This window comes from Drosophila serrata, unplaced genomic scaffold (genome assembly GCF_035046125.1).
Source record: "Drosophila serrata isolate PLE 108 unplaced genomic scaffold, ASM3504612v1 contig_245, whole genome shotgun sequence".
Lineage (NCBI taxonomy): Eukaryota > Metazoa > Arthropoda > Insecta > Diptera > Drosophilidae > Drosophila > Drosophila serrata.
This window is the reverse complement of record NW_028257143.1, coordinates 2296827-2317814: the sequence shown is the minus strand read 5'-3', so window position 1 is coordinate 2317814 and position 20988 is coordinate 2296827. Positions and strand designations below refer to the sequence as shown.

Genomic DNA, 20988 nt, shown 5'->3' with positions numbered 1-20988 from the left:
AGTTTAGTTAACCATATACTGCTTATTTAAATGATTAAACTCCATGCTAAATTACCCAATGTTTACCGATGAGTCTCCCTAACAGCCATCAACAGTCTCTTTTTTTGGCCAAAGGCAACCCAGGAAGTTAGACCGAATAAAAAGAAAATAAACAAAATACGTATGTATACAGAAATTTCCGTGTACATTATATATCACTTTCTCCCGTTTCAAAAGAAATATATGTATGTATGTATAAGGGGAAGACCGGGAGTAAGGACCTGGCAAAAAGCCTACGTCAACAGCATCCAGACTACGCACCCCAAAAGTCCTGGCAGACAGCTGTATGAGTCATCATCTCTTTTCGCCACCGACATAGGATACACAGCATCCAGACAAGACAGCGCTTCGCATATTTTTCTGGGTACAACGTTTTAGCCTAATTAAGCGGAAACTTGGCAACACTTTCAGCTTCTACAGAAAAAGCTGGAAATGCTGAAATCATTTCTATGTTTTTTGGTTAGAACCTCCACTGCGTTTCCCCCTCGTTCGGTTTCTGTTGCCCTTCGATTTTCTCGCTTTTCCGGTGACCATCTCTTCCCCCTTTGTCTGAGGACCCCATTTTTGGCATCCTCTGTTGAATGTAGCCTTTTAATTTTATCGATTTGTATCTACCACAATGTTGTTTCTACCACCGACCATGAGGAGTCCGTTTTTGGCTGCTTTTTCGGCTATGAGTTGGGTGAGGTTTGGGAAATATCTGGGAGCAGAAGGGTGGCTCGATTACGACTATTGGACTATGCAATGTGCTTTTTATTGGCCATGGATAGCCTTGAGTAAGCAGAAGGACCTGCAGATACTTTGCTTTCTTGTTTGGAATGGGAAAGTGGTAAAGGGGACATATTGTTTTGAAATCATTAATTTTAAGAACTTAATTTAAAGAAGAACGTATTCTTCTTGTTGTTTAAAAGGAAATGAAACTAAAAATGTGAATAAGGATCTCAGTGAATCAACAGAAAAGTAGTTCCACGTGCGTTTTTATGACCTTTAGCGGACTTTTAAATAATTAATAAGTTCAGGGAATACAAATCTCGGATGGTCAGCTGGCGGAACTATCCCTCTTCTGATGTACACACCAGGATACTTTCGGGGGAGGCATCAATGCCCCAGGCATGCGATGGCTATGCAGCTATCTCTCTCTCCGATGGCCTCGCCAAATGTTGAGTTCAAGGAGACGTCATGGATGAAGTTGTCCTGCCAGCAGCCGCAGCATCCACAGCTGTTGGGCCAGACCCGAAGGACACTCAGTGCGTATGCGCAATATGTTTGAGAGGGCAGCCTCTCTCTCTCCCTCTCTCTCTCGTTCTCTCTCACAAAGTTGCATTGCATTTTCGGCGCTCAACAGTTATGCAATGTTAGCAACATTTTTTGGATTATATCAAGTCTGTTGCTGACATTAACATTCCTCTCACTCGCTGTCCCCATCGATGACGTCAAATCTGTACCCAATGAGGAGTCTGTTACAACCGAGTTGAGTTTCTGGCGCCGACACTTACTCAACACCGTGACGTCAATGTGGCAGAAGGGAAACTCAAACTCCATTTTCTCGAAGCTTGGAACTTGGTTCAGCAAATATTCATAGCGGATTAACAGCTTTTCACGTTATTTAATTAAGTATTTAAGATTGGTATTTGTATATTTTTTCTTGAGTACAATCATTAGATGAACATTTAATTGAATTTCTCTATTTTCAATAATATATTCTATAAACGCTTTCCTCTTTTATAATTATGTTTTTATGAACAAAAGTGCAAATGTTTAAATACTATGTCTGGTTTCTTGACAGAATTGAATGAATTTAGACAAAACACTCTGAAAGTGATATTTAAAGTATCAGTTTTCAAATTCTTATGAAGCGAACATGTGTATATAATCCAAATACTGATTTTTATTATATCAGCTTCGAGTATAGCTATTACTACACAGAAAATATCTGTTTCCCACAATATTCCAGACTTTTTTTTGTATATTTATCTAAAATTTTATTATGAATAATGAAAGAAGTAAGTAGTGCTAGAACTGACTCTGTTTATAGATATATATATATATGTATATATATATATATATTTATATATTGATATAGCTTTTACTAAACAGGAATTATTCATTACAAAGAGATTTCCAGACTTTTCTTTATATTTTTAAAATTTATTTGAATGAAAAAACTTTTCAAAATAAACAAAATGATTGCAATGAGAGATTGTTAGATTTTAAATTCTTAACCTTAAGCTTACTTAAACCTTCTATATCATCGAAAAACAATAGTTTTCACTTTCCGCTAAGCAAGGCAGCAAAATAATAAATAAATACATTTTTCACCTTGGCTAATATTGAGGAAAATTGATTTTCCCTAAAAGAGGAAACCGATGAGGCAAGCGCAACATGAAATCAGTTATTGAGTTGCCACTCTTGATCTCGTTGAGGTATAATCTACAACAACAATGAGTTCAGTCATTGACTGTCAACAACAACAACAAAGGCAGCAGAAACAACACAGCAACAATAACAACAACTAGAGATAATAACAATAACAAAAGGCCGCAATTGTAAACAAAACGCACGCGCCAACGCCAGCAAAAAAAAAAAAAGAGGTACGAGAAAATTATAAATTTTCGCTTCTGCTTCTTCGGAGATGGAAACGTAAAATTTCACTGACGTTGCCTCATATGGAAAATTTCACTTGCACGCTTGAAAAAGTGCAGTCTGGTTGTTGGTGAGGGAGGGGGTGGTGTGTGTGGGGTGAGGGGGTGGTGTGGTGTTCCCACAGCTGCTGCTACCGTTGAGTGCCGTAATCAGAGACTTTCATGGGCGGGGGACACGTGTGGGGGGCACGATTCGGGGAGATTCGACTGCAGTGCGTTTTGTTTATTGTTGTGTCTCTGGCTGGTTTTCAATGCACTTGGAGAAATTAGTGGTAGCTTCCTAGGTATTCAATATAATATAAAAATTAATTTAATCGAAGTTTTAAGAACAGTAAAGTTCTAGCATCAGAATAAGAAGAATAGTTATTTATACATAGATCAAGTTAAAATTGAATTTTATTGAGTCAGGAATAAAAAAAGAAGCTAAAGTTATTTTTTTAGTGATGGAAAAATAAATACTAAACTGTAAAAATTTCTCTATATATCCCTAAAATTACAATTTTACCTTATTCTAGCCGGAAATTTTGTGCATATTTTATAACTGCCAGAAGAGGACGGAAAGAGGATTTTTTACCAGCGAGTCAGTGTATTACTAAGTTAAGTATTATATGATTTTTTATTTAAACTTGTTGCTTGTTTATTATATCTGTATTATTACTGCTTGAAATATTCAACAAAGGTTATTCTGTATGGTATAGGTAGTAAGTATGTTAGCTATATTTTTTATTTCCAATAGATGTTATTTTAAATGATTTTTTTTTTTATTTATATATTTATTTGGTTGTTATCCTAGTGCTACAAGGGTAACTTTATATTTATTGCAATAGTCAATATGAATATAAGAAGAACTGTAAAAAATTAAAATTTTTACTCATTATTATTATTATTCTGATTTTATATATTGCTTGTTTGTAAATTATGTATATTATTTTATGTTTAATTTTCATTGTATCATATTATCTATTTTTGTTTAATTTAATAAGTTCTTGAACATTATAATGATAAATTTAATTTTAAATATTTATGCAAGTCTGAAAACACATGAGTTGAAGTATACATTGATAGTACAGATCCTTTTAAATTACAGAGTACTTCTCATTTAATTGATTAGTTATATTTAAATCTAATGAATTATTCCCAGTGCATCTGACTCTTCTGCTTGCGTTTTGGCACTTTCACTCTCTGACACCCCACAGACTTTAGTTCGGTTCGTTTAGTTTCGTTTAAATATTACGTTGCTTTTTTGGTTTTCATGTTTTTTTTTGGGTTGTCAGATAAGCGCAATTCCGAAGTCGGTTTTATTTTAGCTTGATGTTCGTTCCGTTTTCTTGTTTTTTGTAAACATAAACAAGATATGCAGGCAACAGATGGAAATAGAGTTGAATTTGAAGTTGATTTTTGGAAAAGAGTTTAGTCGGAGACTAGTTGAATCGGTTGCATAGTGGCCAAGGTTCACGCCTCGCATTAATATTAATAAAATCAAGTTAGAGTGGAATAAGAGGAAGAAGTGGGCGACTTCAGATTGCATATTGGTTTGATTAAAGTTATGTAAGGATTAATTTAAAGTATTGAGTGATACTGAAATGAAGTTCAAGCTGAGAGCGAAATATCTTATCAGATTTTGATTAACAAAGTGGGAAATTTAAATAATTACAAGCGTGGGTTAAGGTTAAATGATTGCAATTTAGGAAATTGCTAAACTATGAATATATCCAGTTATTATCTGTACTAAATTATAATCTTATCTTGTACATTTTTTTAAATTTCAATTTTAATTCTCATGTCAAGATTACTTTTAGGTTCGTGGCCCATTGCTACCGCATGGATTACCTTTACCTTCCGATAAATTTCCTTAGTTTTATCTTGCATTACCTTCAGCACGTTTCCCTTGACTATTTAATATGGAACTTAATGTTCTTTCTGCCTTCTTGAAAATGGAAATATCTCACGAGAGTAAGCGTGCAACACGTAGCAAATTGGAGGTCTTACACCAACACCCGCATCCGACCAAGGTGAGGTGCAGCCACATAAATATCGAGCAATTTCCCATGGACTTACATTAAGGTTAATTCTGTTTATTGCCATATCGGTTGCAGAACAATAAACAGCCAGCAAAGGAATCTTTAAGAAAGCCTTGCAACGCTGATATAAATTGCACAAGGCAATGCTTTTCCTTCCTCAGAGGAGGATGGAGGATGGAGGATGTGCCTGGAGCGAGGTTGAGCATCTGGGCGCCATATGGCGCTACCTTGTCCCCCACTGAAGTCCGGGGTAATTCTTCAATTGATTTTCCCGCCTCTCGCTTCTGATTATAGAATAGATGCAGAAACTTGTCAAATATTTCTCAATACGAAATATATATTTCGAAATGCAAGTGCAACCTCACCACAGAGACGCACATTTAAAGTGTTTCTGTCAGACGAACCTGACTAATGGCCACTTCTCATTTTGGGGGCTAACGATTTATGTGGGGGCGTGGCCCCTGTCAAACGGCAGCGTGTGAAAATTGTTAACAAATTGCGGTGTCGAAAAGTCTTAGAAAAAAAGTTTTCATCGGCGATATATTTAGAAAATATTTATAAATATTTGTGGGTTTCGGGAAAAATGCATTGGGTCGGTGCACTCAGAAGTGAAATGTGTGAAAAATGGATGTTAATTTATCTTAAATTTTATGGTTTGAACATCGTTTGGTCTCTATTTCCTTTTATTGCTATGTGTGGGTGGAAAATTTGGCATTAATTGACACCAGTCTATGCTGAGTTTGAGTAATGGGATGGGCCTAGATGGAAATTTTTCCTAATAACTTACCCTGTAAAAAGATTTAATATTCTTGTATGGTTTTAAGGGGTGTTAAAGTCTTAATTATAATATAATTTTGTGTAGATTTTCCTCTTTTATTTGATACATAATTCCTTAGGTATTTAACGATTATTATTAATAAACTCAATCACACATTTATAAAAATCGTTAAAGTAATTTAGATGTTGTTGTGCCTCTTTTATAATATATTAATATCATTTTTTCAAAGGTATTAAACATTGAATAAAACCTAAGCACACATGTACAAAAATCATTAAACAATTCCAAGGGACCTTAACCTATAATTGCAATAAATTGTTCTTGTAAATATTGTCATTATATAAACACTTGCAGACCTTTCAGTCTTATTCAGACCAAGTACTTATTTGCTGTTCTATGACAATAAGAAATTTCTTATTTATTTTCGAGTTTCATTTGCTTAATGCTTTATCACCATCAATATATATATACATATAGGCAATTATTGGCAGATCAACAAATAAGCGAATACAACACACATCATTTCAGTTCACTGGGCAGCAATTTGGGTTAACTCAAGCTAAATTGATAACAATTTACACCTCAATATGGAACACATTTTGTGCAATTAACCCACTTTTGAAGACCGATTTGGGAACTGTCAGTGGAGATCCTCCATTTGCGAGCTGCGGTAATTTGTGAAAATTACGACTTCCCATCTGTCGGGGCATTTTATTGTCTTTTGTTTTTAATATAACATTTAAGTCACGACATGCATTACTTTCGCTTTGCTACACCCTTAAATATACAACAGAAATAAACGACTTTATTGCAGCCATTTATATTATAATAACTATAATAAAATGTTTGATTTCCTTTGTAAAATGGTATATATCAAAGCTACCTTAAAGATTGTGTTCTTTTTATGATAAAGTTCCCTCAAGACTTCTGTGGCATTGAAGGGTGTTTAGGGTTCGTTCAGAAGTAAAAGTTTTTGCTGTGTTTTGATTTTTGTTTCGTTTCAGGTTTAATTTGTACTTTACCTTCTTCGCATTCTACTCACACGCACTTTCTTTCTGCAAAGGCGAGCAACTCGAAGGCAACTTCAAGTGCAGAAACCAGACGGTCTTCTGGCACTTTCCCGCTGACAGTTTGTGTCGTAATTTCGAAAGATTTTGTAATTTGCTCGCATGCGTCAGGGGTAACCCGTTTTTACCGTTTTGAAGCTTAAATCACTTGCTAAATTCAAAAATAAATATATAACAAATGTGCGCGCGCACACAATTTGCGTAAAGCATCCAATGAGTAATGAGCATCTGATTCATTCGGCCACCGTCGCTTGTCAATTTTGACAGCTCGGCCCATTGTGCGGCGATCCAAAGTCCCCGCACCCCCTCTCAATGCCTTTGTGGCGCTTTTTTTGGGGCAAGGACGTAAAAGCCACCGATTTGGCCAGACCTTGTATTTCCTGCTTTCACCCGCCCCCACGCGCGCAAGTCGCCCATTTTTGGCTTGGGGCCGACTCGATCGCCTGAAGAGAGCCTCATTAAAATAAATCACCTCTTTTATATGCCCGAAAGGTGTGTGCGCCTGAGGAGGAGCTGGTAATGTCAAAATTAATTCACATTGAAATGACTCTGATCAAAGACTCTTAAATTACAAGATGCATAATGATCATACAGGGAAATTAACATATGCAAGCAAGTTTGTTAGTTGTGAAAATGTAAAATGTTGAGAGCGTAAAATTTAAATAAATAGAATGAGAATATACACAGATTAAGCAAGTGCGTATGTGAACGCACAGATCTAGAATAGGTACAAGACAGCAACTGGCTCTGTCTCTCTCTCTCTGTCGATGTCTCTCTCTCTCACTCTCTTTCTCTCTCTCTGTCTCTCTCTCTATCTATCTCTCTCCCTGAACAAAATTTCAGTAGACCTTGTATCCAACTATGAAGATCACTCAACAAATTGAAGTGCAAGAAGAATCCTATGGCGTTACTCATCTTGTTATTAAAAATTCGTTTGTTTTAACCTTTTATACTAAAGCTTCTTCACCCCAATTTTTTAAAGCGATATTTAAACTATAGAATGTAAATTTCCATTGCAATGAACTGTATTCTAAAATACCATTTAAACTAGCAAACAAACCATGAAACTAGATTTCATTCTTACTAGATCAAAATAATACAACATTATATTATAATGGATACAACAATTCGCCTTTCCTAATTGGCTTCACTTGAAGGTTTTTATTTAGAGGCTACTCTTTATCAGCATCAAACACTATTGAAACTAAAAATAAAAAACCATTCTCACCTTTCCGGCAATTAGATATGAACCTTCTCGAGTACAATACCCTATCGATTTTCTCAATGCGACAACATCGGCGACAACAACATCCAGACAAAGGAGACTCTGGGTCCGGGGTTCAGCTTGCAAAATCAAACTAATCCGCTTAAGAGCCTCGCTTTCCAGGCAGAAGCAGAAGCTGAAACCGAACCAGAACCAGACAACGAAAACTTGAACGCCGCGTCGCACTCTGGTCATTTGCAATTGAGGCGAGCACTAAGCTCCCGGCCGTGTGGGATTTGAACGGATATTGATTTCCAGCTGTGCAAATAAATGACAAGAGACTTGGCCAAGAAAGATGAGGTGGTGCATGGGGTTCACATGTGGTTGCCGGGGGACACGTGACACGGCAGGTGCCAGACAGGTTAACCCATTATACATTTCCCATTAAGGCTAGAAAACTATTTTAAAATTAGAATCCACTCTTACCATTTGAAACAAAGAAATGCAAAAATAAGAACCCTTAAAATCCAAAAGGCTGTCAAAGAAAGCACAATGTCGCAATGCATATCGTTTTCCATATTCTTTTTTCCTAAGTCTCCCTGTCTATTATTCGATTATGGGGTTAACGTGTCTATTTTTATACAGGCAGCTGCAACTGGGCTCGGGGATAATACGTCGGCTAATCGAGACCACAGCCAAACCTGAAGCCAAAGCCAAAGCCAAAGCCAACACCCAAGCCAGGTGACCCACTTGAGCATGCATCGCTCGTGACATTCGACTGGGAAACGTGCAGAAGCAACTGAAAATCGACAAAAGCAAAACAAAGCTGCAACAAAGCAGCAACAAAAGCGGCTGCAAAGACAATCAAATAAGGCGAAACGTGCAGAACGTCACTTTCGGACCGACTTTACAGATGATGCGTCACACTGAAAAGTGTTGAGAAGAAAATGCGCACAAATAGCGCGGTAAATCAGGAAATGTAAGCAAGTGCAAGTGAGAAATGCGAATCGCATTACACGGCAAGGTAACTGGCAACACACTTGCGAGACAGCAACAAAAGCGGCAGCATCATCAGCAGCAACCAAATAAAGTTAAACAGGAAAAAGAGTGCTCTAAGCGAGCTAAGACTATGAGATACTCACTATCCAAGCATATCCTTGGAAATGTTTGATGAAAACAAGTATTAAAATTCAAGGTTCAAAGGAAATCGTAGGAGATCTGAAGACAACAAAAATATTTGTTCTTTTAAGTAATATGTAAAAATAATATGATTGTGACTGCTACTGAAATCTCTTTAATAAATTAATGCTTAAAGCTTTAACATTACAAAAAGCAAACTTATGCTAAATTTGTTACCTAATAAATTGGCATTATGCAATGCCATAGATAGATACACTTTAGGGCTTTCTAAAACTCTTAGTAATTTCTGCAACACCAAAGATAGTATTGTTAAACTCCTAAGAACAAGGAGAAATTTTCAATTTGCTTGTATTTAGCATAACATATTGCATTTTGATTTAACATCCCAAATTCCCATTTATCTATGTATCTACATATCTATCTAACCCAGTAATGGCATAAAATATTGACGTACAGATACTGTATACATACATTTAAATATTCTAAAGTTGCGATCATTTGATACTCTATTTGAAACATTTCAATCATTTCATTGTTTCAAGTAAGTAAAATGTAGTTATTAAGAATTTAAGTAATTTATATTTCGATATGTCAAACTTTAAGGTTTGTTCAATATCAAATAAAGTTCGATAAAATATTGAATAATAATAATATTGGATCTTTTCTCTCGATATACATATATCTCTAATATAATCAAAATCAAAATTGTTTTAGGACTATCGACTACATATTCGCACAAATACAATATGCCCTTTTAATCTCCGCATACCGGGTATTACATCAGCAGAGACACCGACAATGTTGACAATTGTTGGAACTGACAGTTTGACGTTTTAACTCACGCGCCAAACGTCAAACGGCAGCAGCAGCAGCAGCAACACAATGGCAGCAGCAGCAACAAAAGCAGCAACAAAAGCAGCAACATCAGCAACATGTTCAGCAGTCATCTAGGCAAATCCATAGCCACGGCAGCAAGAATAGACAACTCAATGAGACATTTTGATGGACACCTCTGGCGACAGCAACACGGCGAATGAATAATATTTGACAATTATATATATACTTGATATTTGCAGCATTAACGAATCTATTGCTAGAATTATTGTTGATCTGTCAATTCGAATCAAAAATTAAGAAATTATTATTTGCTTTTCAGGGTTAACTTGGATAATGACAGATTTGTTTTTACATCCTGGCTGCGATAATGTTTCAGGAAGACGAAAAAAAGGTCATTTACGATGTTATTTATTTATGGAGGAAATATTTTATAAGCTTATAAGGTGCTAAGTAAGTTTTTGTAATATTCAATATTAAGTATCGAAAATGAGTTATCTCAAATGAATTTTTACCCGATCTGTAAGATATATATATACCATAGATACAATTGCAAAGAATTTTTGATGCATTTAAAGTGCAACTTTGCCCCAAAATGACCCCATCCGTGATGACCAAAGACAGAACCAATGACCAGGAATGGGAATACATATATGTAAATATATTTTATTCAAGGAATGTGACATATGTCGCGTGCGATTCGTCTCGCTGATATTGCTATTGTTGTTCGTCGTTTACTATCTTCTTGTTATAGTATAATTGACACTCTCCGACCAGGGCTCATAAATTAATAGCAATTGGCGCAATGTGCAGCTGTAAATTGTCGGCTGACCAGCGGAGAAAGAAAGAAAGATGCAGCGACCCGATCGGAGAGCTTTGTGTGGGTTGTCTACTTACAACTATAGGAATGCCACCAAGTTGCATACTTTCAGGCAGCAAGGAAAATTTGCATGCGTCAACAGAATATAATTTGATTTATTTTGCGTACGGAAAAGTTACTTTCTGCCAAAGCAGCAAGAAAATATTATAATGTGTGGGCTCATAATATAAGAAAACTCAAGTAAGGAGTTTTCTGAAACTGATAGATTAGTGATGTGTGTTCAGTAATTTATGCAAGTGACGTTGGTGAAGTACAGGAAGTCTTTGCTATTGCCTCATCAGGTTTTAATAAGGTATTCAAAATTTTGTTTTGTCGAGATTAATAGGTGCTCCTAAACTAAGTCAAAATAATAATTACTAAATAATAACTTTTTGTTATATTAAAAAAATATAAAAAGTAGGTTTATATCTCAATCAAATCAATTTACTGTCGAATAATGAACTAAACTATATATTTTTGCCAAAATAAATAAATATATAAGTACTGTAAAAATAATACTATTACTAAATACTTTAAGTTAAAGTAGTGTAAAAAAAATAATACTAATAATAAATACTTTAAGTTGTTAATAAATATTTAGTAATATATGGACCAAATATGAAATGACTAGCAAATTGTTTATTATTTAACTTGAAGATGTCATAGTATTTAAATTAGTAGAATTTCAAATTGTACTTTCCTCTAAATTTAATAATATATAAATTTATCCTGATACAATTTACTTAAAAATCATTTTAGCTTTTTAACTTGCTTTATGTTTCTTCTATTCCCATATGCACTCTAGTTTGAAAAATTCCTTTTGGTTTTAATTATTTACAAGCATACTTTTGGGATAAAATAAAAACTTCCAAAGCAATGGCTCTCAAACTGTTAAAATCTCACTTAGCTTCAAGTGAGTCCCATATAATCTTATGCTAGATGCTCTTAATCTTATTTAATCAAACTCCAACCAAAATACAGTTTTGAAATAACCGCCAAGTAATTTGCTTGTCATTTGTTGCATCACAACTTTGCACACTCTTCGATTTTTGCACATATTTCTGACTATAAAAAATACTGGCAGCAAGTTAATACTTTGTTTTTTTTTTGTCAGAGTGCAAAAAAGATGGTTATCGTGGTGACAACAACGAGTGGACCAAATTGGACTGCCACTGCATCAGTAGAGAGTTCCCGCGACAAAATTTTGCATATATCAAGTTCATGCATGCTGTGCGCTGAATGTGCTACCTGATCACCATTGTTGCAGCTTCTGAGATCATGTCTTTTTTTTGTTGCTCCAGTTACCAACTTTTCATCTTTTGGGTTTCACCAATCGAAGTCTTGAGTCCAAGTATCTCTCTCATCTGGCTTAGTAATGCGGAAGCTTCAGCTGTCTGCTGGATTTTCGGTGCGGGGGTGTCATTATTTGGTCATGATTGATTGGTTTGCTGGCAGAACTTGATCTTGGGACTTAAATTAATACTGAATTTAAAATGTACAAAGAACTGAAATAAATTATTTGTTTTCTATTTACAAAAATCGATTTTGTTCAATTCCTTATTTAATAAGATTGATATACAATGCAGAGCACTGGACATAAAAGAATCTATTATTATATGTTTTTTATGAAAAATATAATTATTTTATAATTGTAACAAATTAGATTAGATCATATTTTGAGATTAATTGTTAAGTGTGTTCTAAAAATGTATGTTGTTGATGGGAAGACGTTTTGATTGGCCATATTGAATCGTTTTAGTTTTATTATTCTTGACACACAAGAATTATTTTAATTTATATAGTGTGACAGCAATTTAACCTGAATAAGCATTTGTAATATATCATTATCTTCAAGATTTTAACACCTTAATTCTTTTCTAAGTATACAAAAAGAAAATGTTTAATATCCCACAAATAGTTCTCGTTCTTTTTTATATTTTCCTGAACTATCTCTAATTCTCTGCAAGTATCTGGAACGTGTGATATAAAGATATGTATAAAGCAATTCAGTTCCTGTAATACCTTTTCTCCCAATTATTCTGAATCATATTTTTGTTATCGATCTTTACACTGACCGCTTTCTCCACCTACTTCACACCCGATCTCCCACCAGCGATCTCCCACCTCAGGAATTTTCACTCTTGGTCAACACTTTAATACCTTTAATTACGCCCCGAATATTGTGGCAAGCTCTTCATAACCGACATGCGATACAGCCTGGTGCTTAATCAGAAAAGTAAAGAGAATATAAAATGTTGCTGGAGGCAGGATGCACCAAGACCGGAATGTTATCAGACGCCGGAGATCGGAGCATGCGCCACGGCGCAGAGCATCTGGAAAAAGCAATTACACGCCGCCTCACTATATGTGCGATATATTCCCCATTTTCACCTGACAATGTTGCTGCTTACCTGCTTACCTGTCGTCTCAGTTTACCTTGAACCTGTGGTGCCACAGCTACTGCAACTTGGACTGCCGCTTGGCATGCAAATTATTTGGCTAATAGACGGTAATATACTTTGTGAATATTTACAATTTGCACTTTTCAAACTGCTGCCCACGCGACTGGATCGTAAATACCAAGTCCCTATAGCTATATTTTTTTACTATTCCTTAATGCCTCACTTTACTCATGGAAAATGCAACGTGAGTCGTATGAAAATAAATATAAAGATGTGAATCATTCAACTTGAGAGTTTACTTATTTTATTTTCATTGTATATAAAATGGACATTGATCCAGGAAACCCCAGTTAAAATATATATTTCGTTTCTTTTATAGATTCTTCTGTATCTGATGGGTAAAAGCGTTAAATGCCGGGGAAATAAATACTAACCCATTTATGACCTCCTTTTCTTGATTGGTGTGTCTAACAATAGCAATTAATGGACATGCAACATAGTCAGCCACATTTTCCATGCCCCAGCGCAGCAGAACAGACAACTTTATTAGCTTAATTAAAACTCTTCAAAAGGTCCATCAAAGCCCAGAGGGGCTAGGAAACCGAAACGAGTAGAATCCAACCGAAGTCCATTGGTTTCGCTTCTCCTGAAAAGAAAAATGCGTTGAATGCCGGCAATTTAGCAACTTTACAGCTCTGCTCTCCGGTCTGGACCTTGCAGCTAATAATGGAAGCCTATCCCCAGTCCCATTTCCATTTCCATTTGCAAGCCAACTCCCGGCTGAATGACGTTTCACTTGATTGCAGTTAATTTTTCCCTCTTTCTCAGACTCTGTCTCAGGTTCGAATGCAAATTCTCCAGCTTCAGCTCCAGCTGCAGGCTCCCTTTCCTCGTCGTTCACAATTTGCGGTCTTTTTGGCCCTGGAGAGCATCGCATCTCAAATCTAATTGAAGCCACAATCTTTTGATTGTTTGTCTCCATACCAGCTTACCGGAGGAGAATGGTCATAATAACGAAAATTATGTTGTAAAATGTTGGTAAAACGTGTTGAAAGATTTTGAGACCTAAACGAATTCCCTGGCAGGCGTGCATTGAAATTTTATGGGCCATTAATGGGGATTTTGGTAAAAGACCTTCATTTCACATGACAGTGAGCTGAGTTTATGGAACTTTATTAATTGTTCTGTGGCTTAATAATAATGGGATTAGGTTTGGTTAAAGATTATGAAGCTTAGCAACAAATAGTTCTTGGGATTGGTTTTTCAAATTGATTTTCAATATTTACAATATTTACTAATAAACCTAATTTTAAAGTTTTATAATATAATAAATCCCTGCTTGAGAGTAAGTAAGCAATGTGCACTTCATGACCAAATATTTTATTGTTAGCCATCGCTCCGTTCACCGTTGAACTATTGACCTGAATAGTTTCAGTTGTTGGCCACGAAGTCGTCAAGTCAAGATGATGACTCGTGTCTAAACTCAGCAAACTATTTGGCATGACTTGGGATTGAAACATTTCGCCAATCGCCGAATGCAAAGGTGGCAAAGGTCAGCGCAGTGTTGCTGGGGGAAAATCCAAAGAAAGGAATATGAAAATTGCCGGAAAAACCAACAGAGACGCTGCTGAGCAATTTGCGTGGCCAATTAGGGAAATGACAACTTCCGTGGAGAGGAGAAAACGAGTTCGGAGCAAAAGGAAAACTTGTTCTTTCCGACCAATATCAATTACACAATGTGGGGGCTTTTCAAAATTAATATCATATCGGACGACATGGTCCGACTTCCCATGCCTAACTCGCTTATCTAATAGAGTCATAAAACACAAACCCACACACTACCAGGGTGTCTCTCTTTTTTTGGCTCGGTTCCTTCAGATTTACTGCTAAAAAAGAGAGAGGAGAGGAGGGAGAAATAAAAAGACAGCCCACCATTTATGGGAGCCAACATTTTTGTGGCAATTAACAGCGTCACAGGGTTCGATGCACAATTAAACGAAACTGTCAACAATTTATCTTCGACGACGTGACTTCCCAGGAAGACTTTTGCGCCTCCTTACCGGGTCCTCCTAGACGTGGCAGTGGCACTTAAAAGTAAAAGGGTCTCGGCTCTTGGCCTCCTCTCTAATTGCCACCAAATACGGTGGCAGAATGTTAGCTCAAGGCTGCTGGAATTTCCCTTTTGGCCATATGAGCTATGTCAAAATGTGACAAAATGCGTGTAGCTCAGCTCCTTTCTCCTTTCCCGATAAATCCCCGGCACATTCCACTGCAGCGAGTGCAGCGCGTTGAGCTCCATTTAAGGTGTTCATTAGTCGCAGGTCGCCGGCAAAAAGGGACCTACGTCCCAAAAATGGTTATAAAACCTCATCAGGCAGAGATCACAGAGCGAAGATCATCATTATATATCGGTGATCGCCATCGCGATCGCAATGATGAAGGTAACGATAATGTCGGTATCGATCGATCAGAGGCCAATCAGCTGGATTCGTATATATGTTATATATGGTCCTCCTCTGTCCTTGTCGTCTTTTCCTGGCATAACTGTAAAGTTTTTTCCAGATTCAATTTCAGCTTCAACCTCGTCCAGGGCGAAGACGAAAATTAAGCGATTTTCGTTGTACAATTTACATTTTGAGCTGAATCTCGATTATTGTCTGTCGATCCGATATGCCCCCAAGGTGTCATGCCCAAATACCGACTGAAAAACCAACAAGCAACTTTCACTTGTCAGACGGGGTAGAGACATGCCATATGTTCCAAAAGGACAAAGGAGCTTGAAACGTCGATTTCGCGGGGCTAAGAGATTTTTGTTTTGAATTTACTGAACGGCTTAGAGAACGGACAACATTATACATATTTAAATATTATATAAAAAAATGGTATTTATGATTTAGTATTACATTTATTATGACAACCAGCTAAACTTCTTCATCTCCCTCAGTGTGTGAGCTTCCCATTTCGACACATAAAAACATCCACTTATCATTTAAAGTAAGTAACACTTAAAAGCCGAAACAATTAACTGAAAAACATGGTCTATTAGGTTTAAAAAATAACATTTAAATATGATTTATAGGAAACATTAGTATTTAACTGAGAGCATTATTAAAAAACATTAAAACAAAGACTGTATTAAATACGTTTTATGGCCAAACTTTAGCAATAAAAGCATATAAGCAAATGATGAATTTTAGAAGTTTAACTGCTTTATTTCAAATATCAAGTCTATTTTTATTTAAGTTTTAATTTCCTTAAAGCAGTTTTAAATATTTCGAAATGCAATTAATTGAGACAACATTTTGCATTTTCCCGGAATCCCCTTATTTACTTGCTATTCCCTTATGATATTTATATGCTAAATGGGATAAATGACTGTACAATTATTAATGACTTTGCGGTAGGCAAGGGAATGATTCAGTGTACTGTTCCCCGGTTTCATTAGTGCGGGAGTCGGCAGCAAGTGGCGTCTGCTTAATCAAAATATTTAAAACGACTTCCCTCTGGGCTCAAGACTCGACCATGCATATGGATAAGAAGTTATAAATAGCCACCGAAGGCAAAAGGATGAGCAAAATCTTCTGGTTAAACAGGCTTTACGAATTATGACACAGCAATGACAGGGTCTTAATACACTTACCACCAAATACTAATTTAGAAAATAAATATATGGGTTGATTTTAACGAGTTATAAAAGATCTTTTGTTGTACAATTTCTTTATTATATGTATTTATTAAGTAACGATTTAATTGAATGAATATTTTGAAGCATTGTAACAAAATGTTTTTGGAGATGATCTTTTAAATTGATTTTGAGGTACAATATACTGAATACTTTTTTGGAATGTAACCTAAATTTGTAATGGAATGTAACCTAACTTCGATATTAATACGATTTTATAGATATTTATGGCACTATTTTTCCCATTCCTTTATTAAGCCAACCTCAATATACCCTTTACCTATGTAAGGGTACAAGAATAAACTCGACTGAAACCCCTTGGCTCTGCGGAGCATTTCTCGTGGTCATTTCATAATATCGCATTAAACAATATGCAACTTAACGAACGCCCTTAATCATGGGCAGCTTGGGGGAAAAGGGCAGACCAGAGGGGGCTGAGGAGAGGCGTTGGAATGACTTTGTAATTGCGCATGCGCGACATGCCCCAAGCGGCGACAACAACGAGTTGGCGGCTCTTTTATATCTGCCCCGCACTCGTATTTTTTTCGAATTGATAATGCCTTTTACGCGAGCTGCATTGATTGGCCCCCAAATCACAGCTCCCCTCTGGATCCCCGTCTCCGGAGCAGTCGAGTGACCTACTGATCGCAAAGAGGTTTCCTTGCTCTCGTCACGCAACATGGAGCGGTTCTGGGCGTGATCTGGCATTTCCCTTTCGTTAAGCTGAACGCATCAGAATGTGCTTAGAGCTATGGATGGAATAACTGGTACTATTAGTTCGAAAAGAGTGTGCTAATATATGTTTTTAACAGCCAAATAATAGCAAAGGGATGTAGAGACAACCAAGGGAACCACCAGATATGCCTTTACTAATTTTATGTATTTATCTTAAATTACTTTAACTATCAATGTTTAGTATGGATTATGAACGAAAATATGGGGTTATCTTTAGATTTGTATACCTTGTGAAGCACGTATATTATGGAATATACAAAATTTCCCATGATTTTAGTGCTTCTGGAGGTCAAGACACTTAAGTAAATTGTTGGTTTCTTATGCTCAAAGAACAATATACAATAAAATAATAAAATTAATAACAATACTTCCTTTTGAAAAACCCAAGCTTAGGTCTTCTTTAATAACATCTTGCGCTAATAAAATCCCTCTTTAAATACAAACCTCATTTCAAATTCTCCTGTTCACGACCTGCAAATGTAAAGTAAAGTAATTGAAGAGTTTAAACACTTGTCCCCATCGCTACATGACCATGCATTCTGAACAACTCTTCAAATAACTCTTTCAGTTCACTTTAATGTATTATGCGCAGACGCAACCTGCCCCAAAAATTCTTTCTTTCCTGGAATTCCTTCAGAGAATGACAAAATTATGCAAGCCGAATAACTAATCAAGTGAGGGATGCATCAGGAAAGGGAAAATAAACTCCTTAAGTAGGCACTCGAAACCCAACGAATTCCATAAAAGAGAATCTCGACCACCCCGTGAGTTGAAAATGTGTTTACTAATTTTTCACCGACTCCAAAATTGGACGATGATAACGCCTCTTTTTCCCCTCAAACCAAAGATAAAGGGTTCATCCCAAATTTACGATCTTTTAAGTGTCATGCGGCGTATTTGGATATTAACACTTGGCACCAGCCAGACTTGGCTCAAGAACAGATTGTAGTTTAGGTTTTATAGCCCCCAACTGTGCCAGAAGCGGTGCCTTGAATGGTACTCCTAATTAGAGACTTTTATGGGAAATTAATTTGAAGACGCCCCTGAAAAATTGATGTAAAATTAAGTTATAATTGTGTGAGAAGGGTTAAGTTTTCAAGATTTTAGTGGATTATTGGTTTAAATCCAATTTCAGCAGTCTGAAAATGTTTTATCTATAAATTCAAACTTTATAGAAGTCTAAATTACTATAATGCAATATTACCGATTTCAGTTTTTAATGGAATCTATACTTTTGTTTATATTCTCCATCATCACTAGAAGTAGGCTCCCCTAGGTTGCTCTCCCACGACATAATTAAGTATTATTTTGTAAATCATCATTAATTTCCAGGAAAACCAAACATCCTGCAAGGCATTTCCATTAAACCAAAACAATCAGAATTGCTACCTATGGTCCCGATCGTACCCGAAGTGCCTTGTTAGCACTTGGACAGCACTTCACCCACGAAACGAAAAATCGTTGGCAATTTACATAACAAGACCAGTTCCCAAGGCACAGGCTGAGTCGGCGCAGAAGCAGAAAAAATAAGAAAAAAGAAAAATGAAAACTGGAAAAGACAATCAGCGGCGCTCCACAAAAACAAAACTCCCGAAAGCCTGTCAACGCATAATCCATCAAAACCAAACCAAACCGAGGGACAGTGGGATGGACGCAGTGTTGCGAGCCATGTAGAATTGTAGTGGAAAACTAGGAGCAAACAAACACTTGGGGGGGTTGGATGGCACTCGGATTGGGGGCTGGGTATGGGCATGGGTATGGGGAGACCCCCTCTGGGGGATCGAAATCAATTTGGCGCTTAACCACACGAACATGCCCCAAACACGACACGCCCACCCGCCTGTCCGTCTCACAGTCTATCTCCATTCGGAGTCGCACAAATGGCCCAAAGGAATTGCTTCGACCGGACCTGGCTAAAACGGACTAAAAAACTAGTCAGAATATCAAGTCATAATGCAACTATAAGATACCTGGTACTTGGATATGTGAGAGAGTTGATTATTAATATGATTTTAATGGCTTGAAAATTAGTGACTTACAAAATGATACAGAAGATATATTGAAACTCTAAAGAAGGTATCGAAAGCTATCCTTTAAATTGTTGTATCTTAAATGTTGGTGTAAATGCATACATTTTTCTATTTTTTTATGGATTTTAAAACGTCAAGGCATTTCGATAATACCCTTTTATACCAATAATTTAAAATAAATGATCAGATTATCATATTCATTTAATTAAAAGGAGCTATTTAAGAAGCTTTAAGGTTTTAAAACTCCAAATCATTTGTCCAGTTATATAGTAGAGTCATATACCTTTTCATACAATATACTCTCCTTCTCTAAGAGTATAGGGTATCCAGACTTAGACATAACCCAAGTCCGAGCCAGAGCAGCCACCTAACTCTAATTGGGCATAATTTAAATTCCACTCGTGAGCGCCATGAATTGTATTTAACGTTTTGGCGCTTCCCAACTTGGGACTGGGACTCTCTTCGAGCTCCTGGCTTTTGGCGGTAAATTTCATTTGATTTTATTTGGATTCTCTTAGCCAGGCTAACCGGCAGCTGGCCCAAGCAGCACAGATCGCAGACGGCGATCCTCCCGAATGCTTCCTTATTTGTTTCCACCTTTATGTGTTTGTTTTCAATTCCCAGCTTAATTGGTTTTGCGCCTAAACCCACCCAGAGATATTGCCAAGAAGGAGACCTGGGCCACTGATAAAAGTTCGATGCCTTAGTTTTGATTGGAAGGCGGCTATTAGAAAATTGAATCTATGCGAACGAGTGTGGGTTGGGTTTTGTGTGAAAGTCGTTAACAAAAGGTTGTTATAGGATTTTCTAGCCAGTCTTTGGCAAGGAAACTGGCAGAACTTGGCCAGTAATCGTGCAGTTCTTAGTAGGTCGTAATGCAGTGAATGGTGAATGGAAAATTATTTCCTTAAGTTGCTAAAACGTGATTTGAATTAATGTTAATTATATAAATTGTAGAGATAATAAGTATTTAATAATTTGGTTAATTCCTAATTAAGTTTTTATATTGCATTTTATAATTGTGTTGTTTATTCTTTTAAATAATATAGTGATTGTTTTAGGAACCTTATTTTATACCAATATAGTTTCACACTTCATGTGTAATTTCTACAGAAACTTAAACAGGAAATCCTGCCTGTATAGGAAACCTTATTCTATACCTTTTTCTCTAGAAAACCTTTTTGGGTTTTCCAAGGCCCTCAAAGTGTGCCCTCTCCGCTCTCTTATGGCTTTGCTGTCCCGCACTTGTGCCAAACAATTTGTAAGCCATCATTTCAATTAAGATGCATAAATCACGCCGAAATCAGCAGCCTCATCAGGGCAGCAGCGGCAACATCATCGTCGTCGTCGCCGACGCCACGATAATCCTCCGCGTACACATCGTTATCCTCAAGTACGTTCGGGGCACTTAACAAGCCCAAAAGGAACCCTTTTATTTCCGTTCAATCTCTTCTTCGAGTCGGTTTCTTCTGGTGCCGCCTCGGGTTCGGTGTTCGATTCGCTTAAACGAACCAATTTAAACGGCGCACCGACACTGGATGAGTCCATAAGTGTG

At 36.6% G+C, this 20988-nt stretch overlaps 1 long non-coding RNA gene across 1 annotated transcript in view; it reads left to right on the top strand.

Annotated features, from left to right (window-relative positions):
- LOC147643718 (uncharacterized) overlaps nt 1-10321 on the top strand; it is a 57686-nt gene extending 47365 nt beyond the window's left edge. Inside the window, exons 3-4 of the long non-coding RNA XR_015271487.1 lie at nt 7791-8172; nt 8397-10321. This is a non-coding gene — a long non-coding RNA (uncharacterized LOC147643718). The remainder of the gene's footprint in view (nt 1-7790; nt 8173-8396) is intronic.
- Nucleotides 10322-20988: the final 10667 nt, after the last annotated feature.